Here is a 26,106-nt window from a genome sequence, read left to right as displayed (position 1 = left end):
TTGAGTCTTCTATCAGATTTAATCCAGTTGAAACTGGTGCCTGATAAACATGCACTTTTTTCTGAAGATCATCAACATGGTCAAGGAAAGAGAATAGAGCATCCTCTGTTGATATGCTTTATGTATCTGATGTTGACCCACCAGACACACCCAGTTTCTCATTTCAAAAATTTCTGTCATTCCTCAGCCATGGCTGGAACTTAGAAAAACCTCCTATAAATGAAGGAAATTAAGCCTTCTGCTGTCCTAGAACAAGGTCATTCCCCCTTTCTTGTTGGCTAAAGTATTTTCTAGAGAATAGAAGGGCATGTTTCTAATACTATAAGCTGGATAATTATGAAGCCTGCTGTACCAGTAGCTTCACTGACTGTAAAAATACTAATGGTGACAGGAACAGTCTGTGAACTGTGAAGTGGTAGTATATATATTTTTTTTCCTGCCGTTTTAGCTAACATGTTAAAGAGCCTTGTCCCTCAGTGAGCAGGATGGTGACCTGAACTCCTGAGGCAGCCAAAGAAACAAATCTTGTCTTCTGTTTCTGCAGTGAAGCCACTTACATAACCTTTAGTAAAATATTACTTTAAATCCAGTAAGACATAAATTCATTAATTAAGTCCATAGTGAATAATCTTTAATATTATCAATTTCTCTACAGATGCAGAATGTGTGTGGGTTGATCAGAGTAACATGTTTGACTCAATCAAAGTATATGCCTTGGTTACTGAATATGGATAACTCTTTCAGTCTGTTCTGTTAATTAATCATCTTGCTAGTCGAAAATTGGTACCTTTTTTAAAATGAAAGCCCTTAATTTTAACGTTACAGCTTGTTTACTGAAGGGTTGTCATGACAAAATGCATCTATTAAACTTCCAAATTCTCCTACTATTTTCAAGTGGCCCTTATTTCTAAGGACAAGAGTAATTTTCTTCTATTGAAGTTTTAATCAATTCCATAAAACATAAAATTATGACAATACCTATAGGTAGACCAATTAGGGATTTTGTGTAAGAGTTTTTATTTATTTCAGTGGAGGCTGGAAGTAACTCAATTTTTCTGCACGGATTTTTTTTTTTTTATGTGGCTTCTTGAACCTTGTTCAGGCGATGAATCAAAGGGATGCCGGTGGCCTGACTTTGTGTGTTGCAGTGTGTGATGCTGGAAGTTTGTGGCTGCCCTTTGATGCACCGTAATACTTGGGCAGCGTGAGATTGATCTGAGGATTAGCTCTGTGTTGTCCATTTGCTTGAAGCCAATTTCCATCTTCTCGTCAGAGGTTTGACTGGGCATGCTGCAGCCAGCACTGTGAAGGCCAAAACTGCTTTAAGTGGAACTAGATGAGCCCAGTAGCCTTTTCCTTAAAGGAAGCTGATATCAGCTCCTTTGGATCTAACCCAACCAAAACCCCTCAAGGCCTTTTCCCTGACAACAGGGAAAGAGACTTCATTTTTTCTTGGAAGATGCTTCCTTCTCTTCAAAGTTTAGTCATGCTAATTCTCAGAATTAAGCACTACTTTTGTTGAACCACATCTTATTATCCATTTGTCCACTGAAATGCTGCATGTGGGATATCTCTAAAAGGCAGATACCTCATCCTTTGGTAAGCAATTAGATTTTCACCTGGAAATTACCTTTCATTCAAAATGGATTAGGTGAAAATACAAACAGAACTACTCGCAGTGTTAAAAATAGATAATATGGGTGCTAATGGTTTTAGACTTTAGTGGAGAAATAAGAAAAATATTTCTACACAGAAAATTGGGAAGACTAATCTCTGTACCTGCATTCCTCTGGTCTCCTGAGCTGCCTCTCTGACCAGAGTGCATTTTCTAGAGAAAATTTCCTATTGGTAAATTCTAAACTGCTTCAGAAACTCACTTGAAGGCTTCCTTGGGTTCAATTTAAATTCTCCCTTCCTCCAGGGCTTGCTGATTTTATGGAAGTGAGAGATGCTTCAAAGCCCTGACAAATGAGAGACTAGTGTGCTACTTTTGGAGATGCAAACACTGTCACAGCAGCCCAGAGGCCACGGCCAGCAGTCAAATCAGTGAAGAGCATCTTCTGGCCTGCCTACCCCCACTTAGCACTTTAGTCAATGCCTGTATCCATGAGTGCATTGATGAACATGCAGGGATGTTCTAAATGATGTCATCTCGATGATATTAACAGAATGGGATTGCTACTAGCTCTTGGTTGGGACGAGATGTAGCTGTGGTTTGTGAATTTGAGGATGCCAGGTTTGGAAAGAGAGAGTCAGTCTCTAAGGGACAATATGTTTCCCCAAAAACAACAAGATGGCAATTTTGCCCGAGACCTCACTTAAAAATGAGTAGATGTTTGACATTGAGTAGCAGCATTGAAGTGTTAATAACTTGGAAATATTGTGGAATAAAGTCATGCAATGTAGTCTTACCTTGCTTGTAATTTAATTAATGAGTTTCGATGAGGGTTTTTTTTTTTCCCCCACTAGTAGGTTAAGAATGTCTTCTAACAAGACTAAGTAGAAAAATCGCTAATACCAACAAAGCTTTACTTTTCTATCATGTTAGAGATAAATTCCCAGTGTTTCCTGGCAAGGACATGAAAGCAAGCAATCAAGCAATTATCTATACATGAACCACGTGTTTTGGAATGCAGGTGCTATACTGGAAACACTTGAAAAAAAGATTATTTTCTGTTATAACTGTTCCTATTTTAGCAACTGCTAGTCAACTTGAAGTATGTCCTTGATCCTCTAGTCCTTAAACAGTGCACTCTTCTATCTTAGCTAGAAGTACATGTTGGAAAAGAATAGATATGAAGAATTTGCAGGAAAAATAATTTGATGTTAGCATGGAGGCATGTTGGGGATTGGAAAAGTAGCAGTGCTTTTGCTTGGGATTCTATTTTTACTATACATTTCCTTTAATGCAAAGAAGCCTGCAAATATAACTGAAAATTATTTTAGGATGGAGATGCACATCATTTGAACTACTTGCAAATAAGTTTAATTTATTCTTCAGTTTATTAACTTGGTTCTAATCACTGAATTCCACATGACTGAGTTCAAAGGAAGTTCATGCACCCTTGCTTCTTCCCTAAATTTTAATTTCTTCTTAGTGTGCTTCAAAACCTGAATTGCTTAGACACACCATACTTGACCTTTAAAACTAGAGTGTCATGACTACTGGATGAAGTAATACATTTATTTGTCTAAAATGTTTGTATAAATATTGGAAGCCACATTTGAGCAGTTTGTGAGAATGCTGTAGCTTCATGGGCACCGGATGCTGCTGAAAGCTGCATCTTCATGAATTATTAGTGCTATTGCTCAAGATGTTTGAGTATCTTGCCTGATTTTAGTGGAAGTTGATTCCCCTTTCCTTGATGAAGTCTGAAAATATTTCTTCTACTTTGTTCGGGCTTGGGAATAAACATCTACCCAATAACATATTTGTTCCAAGTATGTGTGGTCTGCTCTTATTTCCCTCCTCATAATATCCACCACCCTGAGACCATTAAGTTTTCCTTAATGATGCTGCACTTCTCAAAAAATGGACCAATGTTCATTGTTTGCTGAGCAATGTGTTCTGTAAAGAGAAATGAATGGCATGTATAGCAGGAGAACAATACCTGTGGAACAATTTCAAATTTAGCTGTGCTGCATTTGATTTGACATATAACAGCCCTCTGAACTGTCAGTGAAAAATAACATTTCACCAGCAGCACAGTCTCTTCATAGGTTGGAACTGGCAGAAAAGTGCCAGTCTAGGTTGGCATAGTCACTCTGACAACACAGAGGGACCTCTGTAAAGAGCCAAGAGAGGTTTTCTTTCTGTCAGAAGTACAGAAGTAAACCAATAGAGAGAAATTAGTGTGCCTAATGCATTAATGCCATGGAAGCTAAGGGGTGTTTAAGCTTTTCTACACACTTGCTAACTCTCAAGTGTGTAACTGGAGGGGCCTAGGAAGATGACAGGAGCTAAAGAAAAGACAGAAGACTTAAGAAAAAAGAAGCTTAAAAAAAGGAAAGAAGAATAACAAACTGTGAACTATATGAATACCTTAGTTTTCAGCAGAGCAATTCAGTTTGAATACATCAACAGTTCTATGCATCTTTTCAGATAAAATTTAAAACATGTTCCAGGAGGGACTGTCTCCTCCTCCAGTCTTAACGTCTAGTGACTGTTGTTTCTTTGAAGAGTCTACCACAGATGATAAAATATGTTGCTGGGCTGTAGTGATAATATTGATTTTGCTTTAAAGAATTTTAAGGTTGATAAACTGTACCCTGTGGAATAATTTAAACTGAGCAACAAAACAAAATATATTGTTTTAAATTGTTGTAGTTGACCAGCAGCAAATTTATGTTTCAGTGTTTGGAGAGCTTCTTCAAATTGCTGTCAAAGAAATAATTCTTCTTTGGGTTAATTCATCTTAAATTGTCTCAGATTAGCTCAAAAAGAAAAAAAAAAAAAGTCGAACCTCTGCAAATCATTAGTCAGTGTAAAAAAAAAAAAAAAGAGATCTTCTAGCTGCAGTGCTTCCTAAAGAAGGACTAGGGAAGAGCCAGAACTTATGGGGGTTATTGTCAATTCTTGAAGTAGAGAGAACCCTAATGAGGATGTGTAAGGTTCTTTTGGTCTCCCAGTAGGCAACTGTGTTTCTTTCTTTTAATTTTTCTTTGCATGGATGGAAGAAGCAGGGACACTCTTGGCACAAATGTGTGATGTGAAGGTTGTGGATCAGTGACAAATCCTTGTACTAGAGAGACCTTGGCCTTTGGTTGGACACAAATGTGAGTGTGAGGGATAAAACTGAGCCAAGAACAGTTTCTGTAACCTTTTGATAGTCCACTGGCTACCCACCCTCATTAAAGCATTTAGGAAATGTGTATGGACTCAGTTTTAATTCTGAGCTGAAACAAGAATGAAAGATGCAAGAAAAAAATCGAATGCATCCAAATGTAGTCAACTGAATATGTAATTTAAGAGAGTGTAGTGAGCTGTGTTCACCCATTATACATTACCCAATGAGGGACCTGCTTATTAACTAGTTTCATTACTGAAGACAAAAATCCTCTGGAGCAGGGTCAAAAATCTGTGCTCTGGTCATAATGAAGAGCAGGTAGGGATATGGGAGAGCAACTTATACTTGATCACATATGCCATGAGAGATGCTGTCACTTTGTGTTCCCTTACAAAGGAGAAAAACAAAACTCCACGACAATTCAAGCCTAGGAATGTTGTGCACTAAACCTAGGAAAAAAAAAAGGAAATCATTCCTTCTGTGTTAGTAAAGTTGAATTAAGGAAATTATTAATTTCATTGTTTCTGTGATTTTCTGAGCATTCCTTCATTCTAGCCAAGCTCTTAAAATAATTTGTCTCCCTGAATTTGAATATTTTATAAAGTAGGACAGTTGAAATAGGGAGAGTCAAGCTGTGAGTTACACTAGACGTGATGTAAAGCCTTCTGCAGAAATATAGCAAAATTTAAAATGACATGATTTCTTGTGGTTCTAAAATAACTTCTTCTGTTCTCTGTCTACTCAGCTTTAGTTGCATTGCTGCACTATCTGTTGAGGAACGCAAACTCCTGGAGTAATTTGTATTATAGAAGATTTTCCTATCAGTAGGAACAGGCCACTGTGTTGACAGGGAGTCAGGGTGAGTCACCTGTTGTCCTGTCCTTCCTCTAGAGATTTTCCTCCCATCTCTGATAGCATGGCAGCTGTAGGCAGAATAAAACTCCAAAGAAGGTAACAATCATGGCTATACTTTTGAGTTAGTGAAAATAATTAATGCTTTTTAAAATCAAATTGTTTAGAATGAAAACTTTGTCTCCCTTCCCTCAGTAGGTTGCCTTTCACTCTTATGGAGTCTTGAGCAGCCAGTGGTTTATCAAGAATATCCCTCCTTAAGTGTGAGCTGGTTTTGGATTAGGATTCTGATGGCTTGAGGAAGAAACCAGCCAAATACCCTGACTTTTGGACTTACATAAAGTTTGGTTGAGCCTGCTTGACCTTTTTGGTTCAATAAGTCAGCAGGGGACATAACCTCTCCTACGCTTAGGTGACAGTCTGTGACTCTTTACAAAATAATTGTAAATTAAGTACAGAAAACAAATGGAGAAAAAAAAAAGTATAGTTTAAGAATTATTTGGACTACAGTGTAAGTTATCTTTGACTCATTGTACAAGTGAGTGATATTGAGACTACCAAATGGTACAAAGAGATTTTCCAAGACAGTGTTTAACATCAGTGAGCCAGACTGGAGCAGTGTGAAATCATCTAATGATGCATGACATAAGATTTTGTTTTGTAGGGTATGTAGGCACTGTGTTGATGAATGTCAGAAGTTCAAGACTTACACGAATTACACAAAAAGAACCTTCTGGGCTTTCTCCAAACAAAATTTTGACACAATAGTTGTTCATAGCTCTTTCACTGTGCTACTCAAAGGCTAAATTCTGAAGTCCATGACTCAGGCAAACCACTTTCTGTTCAGTGGAATGTGAGCCTGGTCCCTATAAAGCCAAATCTCCCCTCTCATGCCTATTAATTTGGGCTTAATAAATTCTGAATAACAGACTCTGTATTTGCCAATTAGCTGAAAATGTTCTGATTACTAAAGACATACACATTTTTATAGATATAAGTATTTTTCTTCCATAGAGTGAAGAGGAAAAAAATGTGTTAGATGTTGTAAGTGTGGAAAAAAATCTGGGTTTAAATATTTTAAAAAAATAAATATAAGTGTGTATAATTGAGAGCAAAATATGCTTTTGATTAGGTTTGTGTTAATGAATCATCAAAAAGCAAAATGTGCTGGGTCAGGTGGAGCTGCATATGTGTGCATGTATACACACACACACACATAGGCTTTCATGGGTATTTCTAGAACCATGCTGGTTTGCAGATCAGATTCCCCACTAGATTGTTATGGTGATAATTAATAATTTGGATTAAAGGCACTATAAATGTTTGAATTAGAGAATTTAGGTGACAAATTAGAAATATTTATGTGTAGGAGTTATATTGTGATGTTAACCCTTAATACAGCAGGCTCAATGCTGTTCTCTAGGTGTAGTTCCAGGGAAAAAAAATGATTCAGACTCATATCTGAATCATCAATTTTCTTCTCCCCTTCTCTGCCTACTCTTAAAGGGCAACATAAAACAGCAGTACTTGCAAAATGGGTCTTTACAAGAACACCTTCCCCCTTTTCCTTTTAAATATCAGAACTGTTCCACTGAAAATGCTTTCTGTAATGACACTTGACCAAAGCACTGCAAAGCCCTTGTCCCATCAGGCGGTGGGGGAACACTGGGACCTCCTGTTCTTTTTACCCACATAATTGTGTCCTGCTTGAGAGCTCTCTTTGATTGCCACACCTAGTTCTTAACATCTCCCAATGATTTGTATCTAGAACAACTCACTGAGTATGCAAGGTGATTTATTTTCTTTGTCTCAGTAGCACCAGTTAAATCAGTCATATTCTGTATAATACTTTTAGATCATGGACGTTTCTCTTGTACATGTAAAAATAACACAAAGTGATCTCAGAAATGTGGCTGTTCTCCCTTCCCTATCAATTTGTCAGTGTCTGATAGAAAACATATCGCTGTTCCAGGTTAGGGATTTTTTAAAATTTATTCTGCTTATAAAGTAAAGATGAGGGAAGAAAGAAATCAAAATACTTTTTGTTAATTATGCTGACCTTCAAGTCATCCAGAGTGAAGGTTTTTATGCTGTAATTTGTTCCTATACCTGGGGTGTGTAGGCCTCTATCTACTTTTACTAAACTTAAGTAGATAGTGTTCAAATCATGAGAAATCAGACTTGCTAATCCTCTAGTTCCTTTCCAAAGAGCTCTTTGCTGTTCAGAGAAATTGGTGCTACTGCTGTGTCCTGCGCTGGGGGCTTTCCAGCCCCTGTTTCTAAATGGTCCTCTGCCTTCCAGGGGTGTTGAAAGACTTTCTGCTCTGAGTTTGTCTCTCTGTCTCTGTTCAAAGGGCAAGAATGATGTGTTTTAGAAATTCATGGATTTCTTGAAGTGTTGAGTCCATGAGCATCTTTCAAATGAACACTGCATGTGCTACCCTAAGCATGTATATTTATTTGGCTTTTGTCATTTTGAGACTTTCTAAAATGCTTAGGACTTCCTATGCTTTATAAATAAAACGTGTGATTTTACATATGCGAAGCTATGCTGGCTAGGTCAGTGGTGTGCTTTTGGGAGGTTAGTATGGTTTCTGCTTCTTTATTTCAAATCTCTCACAGGGGCAAAGGGATGGAGCAGGGAGAAGGGAAACAATACTGGCATTATCAGCCCTTCAGAAAAGGCTGGATTTGCCTCGTGTTTAGAATTGTGTATGAAGCAAATGTGTATTAATTTGTAAGTACTTTCTTTTCAACCCTGATTCCACACTGTAGAAACTTGGGTATGTATAAGGATTGGGACAAATCAATATCCTAGTACAATTTCATACAGGTTTTACCAGCAGAAATCTCAAAAACTGATGTTTTCTTTGTGGTTTTCAATAACTTACTCTCAAGAATAGCACTTCTATTGTGATTTATTAATCAGAAATGCATCTGGTTTTTTTGACATTTTATAAATAAGTTTATGATTCCTACCCTTTATGGCCAGGGCTCAGTACAGCAGAAAGGTTTTAAAGCAAATGTTTAATGTCTTAGTGATTTTTGTAATAGAACCCTGAAGCTCAGTAGCTGAAAACTGTACAGAAGGGATCAAATTCCTGTGGAGGATTACATAACCTGTCAGACCTGCCTGAGGTAGCCTGCCCCTTGCTTATACAGAATCATATCTTTTCCTTCAGGCTAGGCAAGGCAAAAGAAGCAGCAGTCCATCCAGTTTTAGTATGAAACATGGATATGACAGTGCTTAAGTCATTTTGTTTCTCTGGTTGTGCTTTTTTTGCTGTTAATTTTTTTTTGCCTTGATGCAGTAGCAATGACGTTGCTGAAGCAACATCACTGGCTGCCCAGTCCCAGTGAGAGCACTTCCCTGCAGGTACTCCAGTAAGGAAAAGGGGTATCCTTACTCAGTAAGGAGTAAGGACAGCTAAGTGCTGGGAGAGGTTCCTATCCTGATTTTCAGAGAAAATGGGAGTGAAGGGGAAAATCAACACTTCTGCCTGCCAGTCTCTAAAAATGAGAAGAGCTACAATTCTTTTTTTTGGGGGGGTGGGTAAATTGATTTTGTTATGGCCCCTGATTAGCATAATTGTGTAACCACCCCAGAGCCATTGCTGTTAACTATAAAAAGTTGGTTCAAGGGCTTGAACAAGTACATGTCAAAATGCATTGCCAACTGGCTTCCCGAGAACAAAGTCTCTGAAATCTTTGGTTAACTTTGACTGCAGTTGTGCAACTGATTCTGTGGATTTAGTTGCATGAACTATTCATCCCTAATCTCAGAAATGTGTATTTTAATGAATAATTTTTAACCAAAGGCAAAAGACAGGAAGCAGGAGTGATATACTTGTCGTGTGGAGTGTTTAAAAAACCCCAGGGAGACAAAAGAGCTGTCTTGCATTTATTTCACTCCACAGGTTTGCATTAGCAGGGACTTGGGAAAGTAGTTCAAGAAACGTGCTTGTGCGCTGAAGACTGTTACCATAGCTGTTCTGAGGAGGACCAAGCTATTGCTGACTTGTTAAGCTGCTTTCTCTCTTCAAAAGACAAAGCTGTGTGGAGCCTTTGAGAGCAGAATCCTAATGAGGCTGCTACACTTGCGCTTTTTTTTCCCCCTCCTCCTGTCAGTCCTGAACCTTTGTAACATGTTGGGATCTATTGAGAGGTTCGTGTAAAAAGTGGAAGATGGATGGGTCAAAGGCAGGGTTCTGGGTGCTCTCTCCGGCTCCTTTGTGGCCCTGTTGCACCAGAAGGTCAAGCAGAGGCATTGCCTGACCCTCAGCTCCTGTCTGTTCCCAGGATTCCATTTCAGAGAAGATGTCTAGATAGTACTGCACATGTGAGGGATGCTGCTGATGACTTGTGAATACAGGAGTTCTGATATTGTATAAAGTTAGCGATAAAAATGAATCTACAAAATGCATCAAATTAGTCTAGAAAACATTGAGTATGTACACTTATCGGCTGGAGAAATGAGAAATCTGTCATCTCTTTGGCAATGTTGGTTTATCATCCTGATTATAAGACTTGCTATGATTTTCTGACTTGCAAATTGTAGCTATAGATTTTTGTGATTCTCAAGGTAGTCAAGGTACTGTAAAGGCCCTAATTTTTTGGTACAACTGCTGATAGCATCAGGATCTGCAACAGATGCACAACTGAGAAGTGTTTGTGGTACAGAGAATGGTAGGAAGCAGAACATTTACAGATCTTCTCCCTGAAAATAGAGAAAGAATTTCTTAAGTTGCTCTGTGTACTTTCTTTGTCCTGAAAGACACAAGACAAATATCTGGGTCTCCTGGAATATGTGTGAACTATGACATGACTTGCTAGATAAATCATCTTCTGCTGATACAGCTGGAAATCTCAGTCTGCCCAGCAGCAACTATCACCATAACACACCCTGCAGTGGACTGGGTACTAGGCAGTAGATGATATTTGTTTTTGTTGGTTCAAGAATCAGGTAGCTAGTGTCACAGGTGGTATTTACACCCCTACTATATTCCTGCAGGGAAAGGCTCTAAATCTTCCTATTGGTTCAAACATGATTTTTTTTTTTTTTCAAAAGAGATTTAGAGATCCTCCAGTCTTCAAATATGAGCAGACAAAGTTTGCAATCGAGTAAACTGTAAGAGAGATATCCAGAAAGATGTTTAAGTATATTCTAGCACTAATTTTCAAAAGAAGTAACAATCTGATTGTGTTGGTATAGGAACATCCGCGGATGGCAGGGAGAAGGAATTCTGCTGACCTGAGATATTCTAGAATATGTGGTTTTATTGCATGGGTCGTGGGAGAAAAGGGCCTTGCCTTCAGCCACCAGCCTCGGCTGAAGGGAAGTCCCAGAGAGAGCGAGATGAAGAGCAAGGGGGGTATGAGTTAAGAGAGAAGGGAGCCAGGTGGCAGGGGTCAGAGAGCAGGGAAAAGAGGCAAGAGAGCAGGGAAAGAAGCAAGAGCTAAAAGATGTAGAAGTAAGAGCTAGGAAAAGAGAGGTTGAAGTAAGAGAGCAGGGAATAGAGAGTGAGGTCCTTGTTACAATGCATTATATCTTCTTTTGTGATGAATATTCTAATTTACAGTGACCAACCAATACAAGACACAAAATCCTATAGAATCTACATATAGCCTATAAGAACTACTACATTACCATACTATGTTATATTTTAAACTCTAAAAACTACTCTTTAGACTTTCCTGTTTTGCTACATTGACCTTTGGTTCCTTAGCCAGCAGAAAGGTATTGTTCAATCAAAAGGGATTCTTCTTCAGCTGGCTAGGCTATTGTTTTCAGGTTATATAGTAACTAAGACTCGGTATCCTACAACTCAAAGTAAGCTTCTATTTGTATTTCGATTATAGGTTTCATATTTTCAGAATCTTTTGCTAAACAATCATATTTATAAGGTTTCCCTGATTCATCTTCCCCAACATGTTAGTAAAGGAATTTTGGCAATAGGTGTCAATAACTGTCCTGATTCTGATGCCATAAGTTTTAGCTTTCATGTTTTTCAGATTCTGTGCTGCGTAAGGGTATAGTTGTGAGTCTCATGTTAAATGTTAATCAGCCCTATTCACAGAGTAGGGAGACGAAACAAATCCTTTTCCTGCTGAAGACCAAGGACAACTTTCAGGCCCAAAAGCCCAAACAAGGGTGGACTGAAGCGAGGAACAAGAAAGATGGAACCTCACAACCCAAAGCTATAATTGGACAATTAAACCCCAATACGCAAATGGATCTAAACTTATAAAAGTGTGAGACCTTGTGACCCATTGTCCATTTTGTGACCATTTTAAGTCCACCTTGGATGTAGCCCTGTCCAGGCTCTTGTACTGCCCAAGGTGTATCCTAAAGACCTTTCAATAAATACTTACTTTATTCTCTAGCTCTGTCCAGTCTCTGTTTCAGGTCAGCCTTCCCAAGGCATTAGTTCTGGCCAAGACAGGGTTAATTCTTTTGCAGTAGCTGGGAGGGGACATGGCTAGGACCCAGAGGTCATTCTATACCCCTTACATTTTTGGCAGGGAAAAAGGACTATTTTCTGGGAAGAAAGGGTTCCTTCTGGTCAAGAAAATGCAATGAAGAGAGCCATTGGTACATCTATTATCAGGGTTTTTTTATGTGTGGATTGTGTCTTTTACCCTGTCATTAGTAGTGTTACTGTGACTGTTTTCTTTTTCTTATCCCATAGCTATTTCCAGCAAAGTGCTCTTTTCTCAACCCATTTTCTTTGCTTTTGCGCTTCCAGATCTCTCCATCCTGTCACAGTGGAGGGGGACGGTGGTGTGGGGAGATTCACAGTGGGGACACTGAACTGGGGAATATTGCTCCAAAACCCCAACAGCCTGATTTGGTGCCCAGTGATAGGCTCAAAGGGTTTGAAATGACAGGTCTGATGGGATGTAGCAAACTGAATTTATGCGTGCTAGTGCTGTTTAGCCAGTAATGAGCAGGCTCCTGTGCTTGCCATGGGGCTTCTTTCCACGACTGTCTATTAGAGTCCAGTGCTTGTTAGTGGCTTTCACTCCTTGCTGTGGTGCTGTACTTCTTATCACCTCACTGTATTGTGGCTGGGGTGTTTTGATAACAGCCATGGATGTGCCTGGGCTGGCAGGTGGCTGGGGCATGGCTGCTGTCTGAGTTGCTGTGCTGGACAGGCTGGGACTTAGGTCTGAACTTGTGTTGAAGAGATTGTGACTTGTGATTGAGTGGAGGAGATCCACCTGCAGCCCATGGAAACTCCCTGCCAGGGAAGGTGGGTGCTTGAAGGAGGATGTGACCCCATGAGATGACTGTGAATGGAGCAGGTTTGCTGGCAGGACTCGTGACTTCACAGGGAACCACATACTGGAGCAGTTTGTGAAGAATTGCAGCCTGTGGGAAGGATCCACGTTGGAGCAGGAGGTGTACCAGCGTGAGGCTGGGCCATGTGCCAGGAGCCGGCAGCGCTGGGTGCAGGGAGCCCAGGGAGGGCACAGAAATGCTGGGCTGAGAAATGCTGGGGGGGACAGCGAGGTGGGCATGTGCAGCCGGCCAGGGCACAACAGCAGCACGCACAGGGGCACACACACAGCCTGCAGGACGCATGGCCAAGGGCTGGGCAGGGCTGCCAGGGCCACAGGCACCCAGCCCTTTGTCCCCTGGGCTCTGGCAGCGCCGGTACAGGCCCCACAGAAGGAACTTTCCTTTCAGGGCCTGCACTTTGCTCCTCCCTGGCCCCTCCCTGCGGAGGCTGGCAGGGCTCGCAGGTTGATGCCATTTGTCCTGGCTGCCCCTGCCATCACCCTGCCCCACAAGCAGCCCCGAGCCCGCCGGGAGGGACAGGCCCTGCTGTGCCAGGCCTGGGCTTTCTGCTGGCTTTCTGTTCCCTCCAGCCAAGCCAGGCCTTGCTCAGCATTGCAGTTCCTGCTGCTGTGCCCCAAGCTGGCTCGGCCGCTGTTGGAAAGGTCCTTAAGGTACCTCGATCCCCTCGGGCAGCACATGGGAGAAAACAACTTCTCAGGAGGGTGGAGAAAAAACTTTGTATGCAAACTTCCGAGAATGAGGTACTAGGGAAATCTTAAAGCAACATGGAATTACAGTGAATCATTTCACAAAACACTGACTGAGCACGCTCTAACCTGCCCAACTTCCAGTCCTCCAGGTTTTGAGAAGAGGAAAACAGGAGAAGAGAGAGAGGGATAGAGAGATCCATAGTCTCCCTTGGATCCAGCACCATCTCAGCTGCTGGGAGCTCCAGGACCGTGGGACGTGTCAGTGTCACATCCGTGTCACAGCCTCACCTACTCTGGTCCCTCTCACAGGTGGGGTTTTTGGGGTGCCAGGGGCTTGGCAGCCACTTTGGGGCTGGACCAGATGCTGCAGTGGCTGGGGCAGTGACTGCCCCACCTAGGCAGAATTTTCCCTGGCCCCTAAACACACCCTGGAGATGTTTGGGGCCATTCATAATTTCTCTGCTCTCCAGCACCGAGGCAACAGACTCTGGCTACAGCTCTGAGCTGGTGCCCGAGGCAACCACCCCTGGCAATGGGGCTGCATATAGAGCTGCTCTCAGGAAACCCCCCAAGAGTTGGGGACTGCCCCAAAACTGCCTCCGAAATGTGGGATATTCCAAAATTTCTTCAGGAACAGGGAATATCTAAAAGCTCACTTAGTAATGGGCTCCTCCTCTCTTATCATCCCCAACCTTTGGCTGTCTCATTCCAGACCCCACCCCACCTCCCCAGTTCCAACCGCAACCCATCCCACCCCTCCTGGACATCAAAAGCCGTTTTCCAAGCTATATTTCCCCCATTTCACACCTCCCAGTCTCCATCCCACCCGTTCTGCCTCACCCAATGCCCATGTCACCCCTCCTGATTTGCATCCCACTTTGCCCCATCCCCTTCCAACCCCATCCCACCCTGAGGGACTGTGGAATTGGGTAATTTTGGGGTGGGATTGAGGATTTTTCAGTGGCATTGAGTGGTTTTGAGATGATATATCAAACCCTCTTGTCTTGACTGCTAAGACATGGAGAGAACCACACCAACTATCCCCAAAACCCCAAATCCTTCCAAGTATCCCTATAAATTCCATATTCCCTTGAAAAACTAGTAAAAAGTGAGGCTTTAGATGCCTTTGATGAATTTATTGTTTTTACTCCAATTTTCTCTGTTTTAAGATGAATCAAAAGAATATTAGGGACCAGCAAACAAAAAGACCAGCCGCCCAGAGTCTCCCCGGTGCAGATCACAGTGAATGTGGGTCACCAGGGTTCTGCCCAATTTGAGTCCTCTGATGGGGGATGAAGTTGGAGCAGGGCATGAAACTCTTCCCACAATCGGGGCACTCAAAGGGCTTCCCTTACCGGTGGCTCTATTGGTGTCTGTTAAAGTGAGAGCTCCTGGACAAGCTCTTCCCACAAGCAGGAAACTCGTTGGGCCATTCCCTGGTTTGGATCCTCTGGTGGCGGATCAGGTGGGTGCTCTGGCTGAAGCTCATTCCACATTCCCCCCACTCGTAGGGCCTCTCCCCAGTGTGGATGTGCCGGTGGGTGATGAGGGTAGAGTTGTCCTTGAAAGCCTTCCTGCAGTCGGGGCAGCAGAAAGGCCTCTCCTCTCTGTGAATCTGCTGGTGCACGAGGAGATCTGATCTGGTCTGAAACCTCTTCCTACAGTCTGGACACTCGTAGGGCTTCTCCCCAGTGTGGATGCCTTGGTGGGTGACGAGGGTGGAGCTGCAGCTGAAGACCTTTCCACATTGCCCACACTTGTAGGGCCATTCCCCAGTGTGGATCATCTGGTGACGGATCAGGGTGTTGCTCCGGCTGAAGCTCTTCCCATGCTCCAAGCACTTGTGTGGGAACAAGCAACCCCCAAAAACACCTCCTGGGGACCCCCATGTCCCTCCGAGGGGCATCTGCGGCTCAGCTTTGAAGCCCTGCAAGCTCCAACCATGCCCCCCAAAAAACTCAAACCCAGGGACTCCCCCTGGGATATTTGGGGCGAGCTCTCCCTCCCTGGGAACCTGTGGGATTGGGGCCGATGGTCCTGGGGGCTGCGGGTTCAGGGAGTGCTGGAGCCACCCGGTCCCTCCTCTCCTCTTCTTCCCCCCGCTTCTTGCTGCCTCTTGACCTCTTCCTCCCTCGCTGCTCCTCCTCATCCTCCTTCCCCTGTTCCCTGGACATCTCACAACTCATGAGAGGAGCGGGGATAGAGCTGGGACAGGTCAGAATGCAGCGGGAGGAGGTTCTCTAGAAATGGCATCACTGGGAGTTACTGGTTTGTACTGGGATCATACAGTGACTGGAATTGTACTGGGTTTGTACTGACATCAGGCTGGGAGCAGCTGGGCCCATGCTGGGGGTACTGCGATCACACTGAGGGAGACTGGGATCATACTGATGCCTTGGAAGGCTGACCTGAAACAGAGACTGGACAGAGCTGGAGAATAAAGTAGGTATTTATTGAAAGGCCTCCAGGATCCACCCTGGGCAGGACAGGGCCTGACCAAGGCTGCACCCCGGGTGGAACACGAATAGTCACAAAAAGTGGCTGCCCAGTCATGAGATCTTACACTTTTATAAGTTTTGATCCATTGCATATTGGGGTTTAATTGTCCAATTAAAGCTTCAAGATATGAGGTCTCATCCTCCTTATTCCTCCCTTCAGTCCACTGTTGTTCATGCTTTTGGACCTGAAAGGTATCCTTGGGTCTCAGCAGAAAAAGGATTTGTTTTGTCAACCTACTCTGTGAAAAGAGCTTACTGGCACTTAATATGAGGCTTGGAACTACATCCATAGGCAGTACAGAATGCAAATCTGCAAATATGAAAACTAAATCTTAAGGCGTCAATACTGTGTTCATACTGGGAGTGAGGAGCCTGCAGGGGGCAATTGTGCCATGTTGGGGGAAATTGGGATATACTGGGAGTGACTGGGATCATGCTGAGGGTGACCAAGAGCCAGTTGGGAGCAACTGGGAGTGACTAGGTGCATGCTGGGGGTGACTGGGATCATACTGGCAGTGAGTGTGACTACACTGAGGTTGATTGAGAGTGGTTGTGAGCAAATGGGAGGATGCTGGGAGGAACTGGGGTACACTGGGTGAGACTGGCACTGACTGAAACAAAAGTGAGGGTGAAAGGGAGCAACTGGAACCATGTGGGGTGCAACTGGTTCAAACTGGTAGTGACTGGGACCACACTGGGCTCATCTTTGGGTCATATTGGGAGTGATGGGACTGATACTGGGGCTACCTGAGAGTGACTGGGAACGTACCCTGCACATCATTCCCCATACTGGGGGTGACGGGGAGAAACTGGGAGCACATGGGAAACAAATGGCATCATACTTGGACTGATGGGGTTGATCTAGCTGGAGGCAGCTGGGACCATACTGATAGGGTTCAGAGGTAACTGGGATTATCCTGGGACCATTCTGGGAGTGCTGGCATGTGACAAGGATCATACTGGAGGTTACTGTGCTCATGCTGGTGTTGAAAGGGAGCAAGTGCGATCACACTTCAGTCTACTGGGGACAACTCTCCATGAGGCCCTGCTGTGTCACAGTGGTCCTTAGGTTAGATGAGGCCTCAAAGTGACATCATGGTCTTCATGGTTCCATGAGGCTGCACTGCTTCAAAATGGCCTCCTAAGGTCCATGATGCCCTGTAGTGTCACAATGTCACTCCTTTCTCACGGTGTCAGAGAGGACCCTTCTTATGGAGCTCTGCAGTGTCACTGTGGTCCCCTTGGATCCAGTGGGTCCCAAAGTGTCATAATGGTCTCCATTGTTCTGTGAGGCCCTGCAATGTCACAATGGACCTTTGGTTCCATGAAGCCCCACTGTAATAAAATTGTCCTCTTGGTACTATCAGAATGGCCCCTTTTTTTCATGGAGCACCACAGTATCAGAATGGTCCCCATGGTTCCACAGGGTCCCCTAGTGTAACAATGGACCCTTTGTTCCATGAGGTTCCTCAGGGTCACAAAGGTCTCCTTGGATCTGCAGTGTCACCATGGCCCCTTGGCTCCAGGTGGCCCTGCTGTGTCACAAGGGCTTGTGTCTTGGTTTAGATAGACAGGTATCTGCCAGGGAAGACTGGAGTGTCTCTTGGAATGTAAGGGCCTTCCCCCTTTCCAGATCATTATAAATTTGCAATTAAAAGGCTGTCAAGCAAAGATTTTGGGAATAGGTATAGCAGTTCTTTACTAGGGATATTAAAAATACAAATCTAGTACACAACAAGAAGCAAGCAAACAAACAAGAAATCCCAGAAAACCCTGACAGAGTCAGAAATACAACCTGACACCCTGTTGGTCAGGGTGTTGGAAGCAGTCCAAAGGTAAGTCCTCCTGGAGTGGCAGATGTGGTCCTGTTGGAAGCAGAGATGGTGCTGTGGAGCCAAGGGTCCAGAGATGGGTCCAGTCTTCTTTTGGAAGTCCCATTGGAACACTGGGATGACTGGTGACACTTGTGGCTCCCTTTCATGTAGATGAAAATGTTTTGGCTCGCCCTCCCTGGGTAGAGCATCTCACCATGGGATGATGTAATGTGTCATGTCATTGGTGAGCTTTAATGGCCCATTAACAAAAGATATCCCCACAGAGGGAATGGGAGGGTGAGCAGAGTTAAGAAACAATACCCCACTTGGTTTTAACAGCTGGCTTGTTTTCAGAAAGGCGATTGCACCCTCCCTCCTGGAGTTACAACAGATAAAAAAAAAAAAAAAACAACACCTCCCCAAGTGGATTTCAACAGATGGAATAGAATTTTTTTTTTTTTTTCTTTTTTGTTACAAAACCCAAGACAGCTTATGGTTCCATGAGGCTGCAGAGTGTCACAATGGACCCTTGGTTCCCTGAGGCCTTGCTGTGTCACAATGGACTTCTGGTTCCATGAGCGGCCATGTTGTCAACAACGGCCTCCTTGGTTCTGCGGTGTCACCATGGATCCTTTGTTCCATGAGGTTCCACAGTGTCACAGTTGACTCCTTGGGTCCATGAGGCCACGCTGTTACCAAATTTCCATAATATCAGACTAAGACTCCTTAATACTAAAATGGTGTTAAAGAGGGCATCAATTCTTCAGGGCTGAGATCCAGCAGGGGATAACACCAAACCTTATGTAGATGCATGATTCTAAGAGTGTGTTGCTTATATATTTTTGCTAAGTGTGTATTACAATTTAGCCATTTTCATAAAACCTACCCCAAGTTCCCAGTTTCAGTCCTTGCTTTTTTTATCACTGCACTCTTGAGTCAGATGTTGTCTTCTTCTCTTGCCACTGTTCCCTGCTCGGAAAGCAGCCCCTAAATTCCTTATTTCTCTGCTGAACGTTCACAGGCACCGAAAAAATTTAATTAACACTTTTGGTATCAAGCCCAAGGCTCTGTGTGCCCAGGCAGATGCAGGCAGGATGCAGAGCTGTCAGCAAAGGAAGGGGCCAGCCAGCTGGGGCGGCTGGGGGGTGACAACAGCCTTCAGGGACAGAGGTGCAGGGCAGGGACACTGTGGGCCAGCCTGGGCTGCACAGGGCACAGGGATGGGCAGCAGCTGCAAGGCCCTGACAGAGCCAGCTCCTGCAGCACTTTGGCCATGGCTGCTGGCCCTGGGCCTGAGGCCAGCAGGGGACAAATGACCCTTGCAGGCATGGGGCCTCATTGCCTCCTTGTCCCTGCTCAGCAGCCTGGCAGGGGCTGCCCCATGGTGCTGCCTTTGGCATTGCCCATCCCCACATCCCAGTTGCCTGGGAACAGCCCTGAGCAAGGAGGGAGGGACAGAATCTGCCTTGCCATGGGCTGGGGCTCAGGCCTTGGCCCATTGGATTTATGAAACACATCCAGGTTTGCTCGGCACCAGAGACACCTTTCCTGTGTCTGTCCTCACCTGTCATTAGTGCCTTCAGTATTCTGCTCTAACTGGAACCCGGGGACACTTTTTCAGTCCTGTCATCAGTGAAACTCACTTAAACTACAAGAAACTTCAGTGTTTCAATTTCACTTTGAATTCCTGAGAAGTTTTTTGAGCACACTCTGAGAGATTGAGTCTGATGCAAACAGCACCAAATCCCCAAGAGGGCCATTGAAGTCCTTGTGCTGTGTCTGTGCTGCTGAGCTGGGCCGGGCTCCTGGCACAGAGGCAGCTCCTGGAAAGGGCAGCTCTGCAGAGAGACAGCTCTGCCCAGAGACAGCTCTGCCCAGAAGCAGCTCCTGTGCACAGCCCAGCAGGACTGAGGAACTGCCAGGGCATCTCAGGGGCACGAGCAGGGCACAGACAGAGCTCACAGGGGCTCAGCACTGGCAGGGGCTGTGTGCTGTCCCAGAGGGGGCTGTGTCACAGCAGCACAAAGCAGCTGTGATGTCAGAAAGGGCCTGTGTGAAAGCACAGAGTAGGTTGTGTGAGGCCACAGATTGGGCTATGTCGTCACAGAGTTTGTTGTGTGAGGTCATCGAGCAGCTACAGCATCATAGAGAGGAGTGTGTGACATTGCAGAGCAGGCTGTGACATCATGCTGTGGCTTTATGATATCATAGAGTTGTCTGTGAGGTCATAGAGTGTGCTGTGACATTACAGGGTGACTGTGTGACATTACTGAGGGGGTTGTGTGACATCACTGAATGGGTTGTGACAACACAGAGCTAGCTGTAACTTCACAGGAGGTGTCTGTGACATTAGAAAGTCAGTTTTGACATAACAAAGTAGTAACACATTATAAAAGAATAAGGAAAGGTACCAACAAGAAAATGGACAAATAGGAAAAACAGTCTGAAATTGTATAGAGTTACATTCTGAAGGATCTGGAGCAGGAGAGGAGTTTATTGCTTCTGAAAAGATCTGGGCATCATTTTCCTCAGGGCATCCTTGAGCTCCTGGTTTCTCAGACTGTGGATAAGGAGGTTCAGGGCTGGAGGCACCACCGAGTACAGAACTGATACAGTCAGATCCAGGAATGGAGAGGACATGGAGGGGGGTTTCAGGTAGGAAAACATGCCAGTGCTGAAAAACAGGGAGAGCACGGCCAGGTGAGGGAGGCAGGTGGAAAAGGCTGTGTGCTGTCCCTGCTCAGAGAGGATCCTCAGCATGGCCCTGAAGATCTGCACATAGGAGAAAACAATGAACACAAAACAGCAAAGTGCTAAATAGGCACGAACTGCAAGAAGCCTCAATTCACTAAAGTAGGAGTGTAAGCAGGGGAGCTTGAGGATGTGTGGGATTTCACAGAACTGGCCAAGGGTATTGCCCTGGCACAGGGGCAGGGAAAATGTATTGGCTGTGTGCAGCAGCGAGTAGAGAAAGGCACTGGCCCAGGCAGGTGCTGCCATGTGGGCACAAGCTCTGCTGCCCAGGAAGGTCCTGTAGTGCAGGGGTTTGCAGATGAACACATAGTGGTCGTAGCACATGATGGTCAGGAGGAAATACTCTGCTGAGATGAAGAAGAGAAAGAAAAAGAGCTGTGCAGCACCTCCCGTGTAGAAAATGGTCCTGATGTCCCAGAGGGAATTGTGCATGACTTTGGGACAGTGGTGCAGATGGAGCCCAGGTTGAGCAGGATGAAGAACATGGGGCTGTGCAGGTGGTGGCCGCAGGCTACGGCGCTGGTGACGAGGCCATGGCCCAGGAGGGCATCCAGGGAGATGCCCAGGAAGAGGCAGAAGTGCAGGAGCTGCAGCTGCCGCCTGTCTGCCAATGCCAGCAGGAGGAAGTGGCTGATGGAACTGCTGTTGGACATTTCTTTACTCTGGCCATGGAGTCCTGTTGAAAGAGGACACTGTGTCAAATCAGGGGAGACTTTGCTGAGCAATGTCCAAGCCCTTTCTTCCAGCCCTGCCCCTGCTGCTCTGTGCCCCCCAGTTTTCCTTTTCTCAGAGCCCTTCCTTCAGCCCTGTGCCTGGAGCTCTGCTGGGATCTGGCCCCGTGGCTGTGACAAGCAGGGGCTCTGCCCATGGACACTGAGGGCTCAGCTCAGCTCTGCAGCAGTGTGGTCATGGGAACAGGGACAGGGGCCAGTCCTGGGGTTGGACTTCATCAGCCCAAACTGCTCCTGAGGCAGAGGAGCTTGGCAGTATCTCCTGTCCTAGGGCTAAGGAATGGTGATGGCCAAAGGCATTTTGAGAGGGTTTCCTGCTGTGCCCAGGGAGATCAGAGAGAGCTGTGCAGTGCAAGAGCATTGGCTGTAACTCAGTGAAGGGTGAGGGGAGCTGCTCTGTCACTCCATCTGTCCCCAGCTGCCCTTTCTGAGGTCGAGGGCAGTCACTGTGATCCCTTGAAAATCAGCCTGACACAGCTGAGAGCAGAGGGAGCCACAGCAGAGCAAACTGGCTCAGCCTTTCTCAGAGTGTCAGCCCTACTCCTGACCAAGGACACTCCTGTGCCCCAGTGTCCCCTGGAGGCAGCTCACAGCTTGGATGGCATCCCCAGGACACACCAGGGGTCCTGTCCATGGCACTGCTAGAGGAGAGTCGGCTCATTCCCAGCCTCCAGCTTGCCTTGCCCAGAGCTGCCCAGGGCAGAGGGAGCTGGGTACATTTGTGGTGTCTTGGCATGGAGATCCTGTAAAAAAATGAAATCATGGAATAGTTCAGTTAGGAGAGGACTTTCAATATCCCAGCACAGCTTGGTGGCACTTCCCCCCGCACTGCCTGCCCAGGGCTCTGCTGCCTGGAGCTGTCCCTGCCTGCAGCTGCTTCCCTGTGCCCAGGGCTGGGCCCTGCCAGTGCTGCCAGAGCCCAGCCCAGCCTTGGGGGCTCAGCTCTGCCCTGCAGACCCCTCCCAGCTCAGGCACTGCCCAGGGGCCGCTCTGGCTCTGCAGGCTCTGATGGCAACATCAGAGCAACCCTGAGGAGGCTGGAAAAGTGACACTGAAGCTGCCTGCAAGGGACCCTGTGCTGATTTCTGCCACTGCCTGGTTTATTAAGGTTATTTTTCTAAACCTGAACTGAGAGATGAATATCTATGTACAATTTCCCATCCAGGAAACACAGAGTAGTAGACTAATAAAACAGGATTTTCCCTTTTATGCAACCCCTTCCTCACTGTGCTCCCTGGATAATCTACTTGGAAATGTTCTGCAGTTAAATGTCATGCTGGGAGCAGACCTGAGCAATGCAGCATCCTCACCACACAAGGAGAACACTTCCAAGCCTTTCCAGCTGTCTCCTTCCACCCAGATCTTGTCCCCCAGTGCTGTGAGAAGCCCCCAGGGCTGCCTGAGAGCTGTCCCTGGCAGGCAGCAGAGTCCCTGCCCCAGCACATAACCCTGGGCTGCAGGACCTTGCTCTGCAGGGCAGCCCTGGGCACCCCTGCCTGCTCTACACAAGAGAGAGTCAGAGAATGTACTCACAGAGTCTGTAGGCATTGGCATGTTCCAGCTTTAGGAGATCACTGCAGGAGCTGCAGCTGCATTGTCCTGCATCCAGAGGTTCCTGTGCCAAGGGCTGGGAGTGATTCTCCTCCAGTGGAGCAGGGGAAGCAAGGATTCCCTTCCAGCCTGTGGTAAAGACCATGGTGAAGCAGCTGTCCCCCTGCAGCCCATGGAAGACTATGATATGGACTATACTGGGACTATAGCAGGGACCCTTTGTTGCAGCCAGGCTGGGGAAAAGAGGAGTTCATGGCTGCATTAAACCAGATTAACATGGCCCACAAGGATCAGGGGTGAAGATTGCAATGAATGTACCTTTACATTGTTGCAAGCCATGATTTGAGTTGTGAGTTATAGGAATTAGTAAACCTGTGGAGGATAAGCCTTACAAGATATAGCTGCAGTGCAATAGTGACCTGACCTGAGCTGGTGCCCAGTATCTCCATGTGACACACCACCTCTCCTGTCCTGAGTGTGATGCCTATAGAGGCTGACCTAGAACAGAGACTAGACAGAGTTGAAGAATAAAGTAGGTATTTATTAAAATGCCTTAATGGATGTACTCTTCTTGGGCAGGACAAGAGCCTGGCCAAGTCCACACCCAAGACGGTCACAAAATGGACGACCGGTCACGAGGTTTCACACTTTTATAAGTTTTGGTCCCTTTGCATTATTGGGGTTTAATTGTCCAATTACAGCTTCAGATTATTAAGTCCCATTTTCCCAGTTTGCTCTCTTCAGTTCTCCATTGTTAATGCTTTTTGGCCCTGAAGATTGTAATCATTGTCCTTGGTCTAAAGCTGGAAAAGGATTGTTTTGTCTACCTACCCTGTGAAGAGAGCTTACTAACACTTTATATGAGGCTCAGAACTACACACCTAGGCAGCACAGAATCTGGAAAACATGAAAACTAAAACTTAAGGCATCAAGTGACCATCACTACAGAAGCAGCCCAAAGTCATGGACTAAATGAATTCAATAGACATTTTGTGGATATTTTGCAGGAGTGCTCCATAGATGAAGTGAACGATATTTGTGTATTATAGTAAAGAAGTGAAAGGGGGATGATAGGCAATGAAGTTGTATTGCATAGTGTGGGATCTTAGTACGACGTAAATAGTATGAGATAGGGGTGGAACGTGCTGGTTTTGGCTGGGGTAGAGTTGATTTCTTTCCCAGTGGCTGGTGTAAGGCTGTGTTTAGGATTTGTGCTGAACACAGGGTTGATAACACAGAGATGTTTTTGTCATTGCTGAGCAGGGATCACATGGAGCCAAGGCCTTTTCTGCTTTTTGTGCTGCCACAGTGGAGGAAGCTGGGGGTGCCTGAGAGGGTGGGAGGGGACACAGCCAGGACAGGTGACCCCAACTGACCAAAGGGATATTCCAGACCATGTGACACCATGCTCAGAATATAGAGTGGAGGAAGGCAGGGACATTTGAAGTGATGGTTTTGTCTTCCCAAGTCAGTTACCTGTGATGGGACCCTGCTGCCCTGGAGATGGTGGAACAGCTGTCTGCCCATGTGAAGTGGTGAATTAATGCCTTGTTTTGCTTTGCTTGTGTGTGTGGCTTTTCCCTGTTAAACTGACTTTATCTCAACCCACAAGTTTTCTGGCTTTTACCCTTCCCATTCTCTCTCCAGGATCCAGCTGGTGAGGGAGCAAGCGAGCAGCTGTTTTGGGCTGGGATGAAATCACAATACCTTACATGCACTTGGATGTGTCACTTCTCATTGAAGACTTATGTGAGAAAAGTTATCAATTCTTTCGTTGTTCTATGGTTGCAATAACTAAGGAAGTGTTGGTTTTGTTTTGGAAGTTCATCTAGTAAATCACTGCAGCTACAATCCAGCCAACACACTGAAAATGTACAGAGGAAAACAGACTGAACTTCTATCTTAAGAGCATTATGTAGACAATATATTTTAGGTTTCTAGCTAGAGCCTCACATAACCTTACCTTTTATTAAAAAAAAAAAAAATCGATTTAAGAGGATTCCACTATATATCTGAAAAGTAGCCTGCATTGCGGAATTTAATAGGATTATGCTATTGATTCCATCTTTACAATGCTAGCTAGTATTTGGTACTTGTGAACTGCAGACTATTATGTGACTGAACACAAGGGAAGAGGGATTAGTTTGTAAAAGAATAAGCAGCTTTCCCTTAAACTGCCCTGAACCAGACATACACCTGTTTTGGTCTGTTTAGTAAATGCCAACAAACAACACATCAGTGGCAGCACTCCCTAAAAATGGTATCTTCTTACAGTCACTTACTCAGTCTCTCAGTAGAAGATAATCAACCCCGTGTGAAGTCATATCTATTGCTGTAATGCAGCTGTTTACAGTTTCTTCAGAACATTGTACCTGTGTCTTTAATCAAAGAAAAGCTACTAAAAAGTTGTCTGGAAACCCATGTCATGTATTGATACTAATGTATCTCCTGGCAATAGAAAGTGCTTTTGGCTATTTTTGAACTTAATGGAATAAATGTTCAACTGAAATATGGTTTACACAAAAGTGTATTTTCTGGAATGTAGCTCTTCTTAACTGTGAAAATAGTTTTATGCACTAAGTCACTTCCTGACATATGAGTATTTTCTGTTTATTATTATTATATTTAGTGACCATGGCCAATCCTTCATGTTTCCTAAACCTGTTGACCTCTAACATCTCATACTCTTTGTGATGACAAGTGTTTCAATAGAATGTATTGTCTAAAACTTTGAGAAAACAAATTATGTTTTAAAAAGAATTTTATATGAGATTGTCATCTCTTTCTCCAGTTCCTCTTCCCCCTTCTCTGTACTGAAATCTTTTTCCTGTCTTTGGTACTCAAATCTTTTCCTCTATCTTTAGCACTGAAATATTTTTCTCTGTCTTTAGTAGAGAGTCTACTGAGATGTTTCTTTCCTTTAGTTTTAGATGGCTCTGCTTCTAGAAGGCAGATGGCCAGCTATGAAATCACAACAGCAGAGCTACATAGAACTTGCTAAGGAGGAACACCAGCAAAAGGCTGAGATCCCAGAAAACAAATTATACATCTCTTGGATAAACTTTGAATTTGCAGTCTTCCCTGACTCAACAGCCTATGCTGAACTTTATCACAGAAATTGTTATAA

The 26,106-nt window shown here is 44.7% G+C and overlaps 1 long non-coding RNA gene and 1 pseudogene across 4 annotated transcripts in view; one reads left to right on the top strand and one right to left on the bottom strand.

Moving 5' to 3' along the window:
- Positions 1-25,717, top strand: part of LOC136290725 (uncharacterized) — a 68,088-nt gene extending 42,371 nt beyond the window's left edge. For 2 of the 4 annotated variants that reach the window (XR_010721342.1, XR_010721339.1), the window contains one exon: positions 1,922-2,479. This is a non-coding gene — a long non-coding RNA (uncharacterized lncRNA). Of the gene's footprint in view, positions 1-1,921; positions 2,480-13,772; positions 13,977-24,626 lie in introns of those variants that run through there. The other 2 variants (XR_010721340.1, XR_010721341.1) reach the window with 2 other exon arrangements.
- LOC136290469 (olfactory receptor 14J1-like) lies at positions 20,437-21,350 on the bottom strand (annotated as a pseudogene).
- Positions 25,718-26,106: the final 389 nt, after the last annotated feature.

Source organism: Chamaea fasciata, unplaced genomic scaffold (genome assembly GCF_029207755.1).
Source record: "Chamaea fasciata isolate MVZ Bird 193981 ecotype frontalis unplaced genomic scaffold, bChaFas1.0.hap1 SCAF_6, whole genome shotgun sequence".
Classification (NCBI taxonomy): domain Eukaryota; kingdom Metazoa; phylum Chordata; class Aves; order Passeriformes; family Sylviidae; genus Chamaea; species Chamaea fasciata.
Note: the sequence above shows the minus strand (reverse complement) of the source record. Positions and strands in the feature narration are given on the sequence as shown.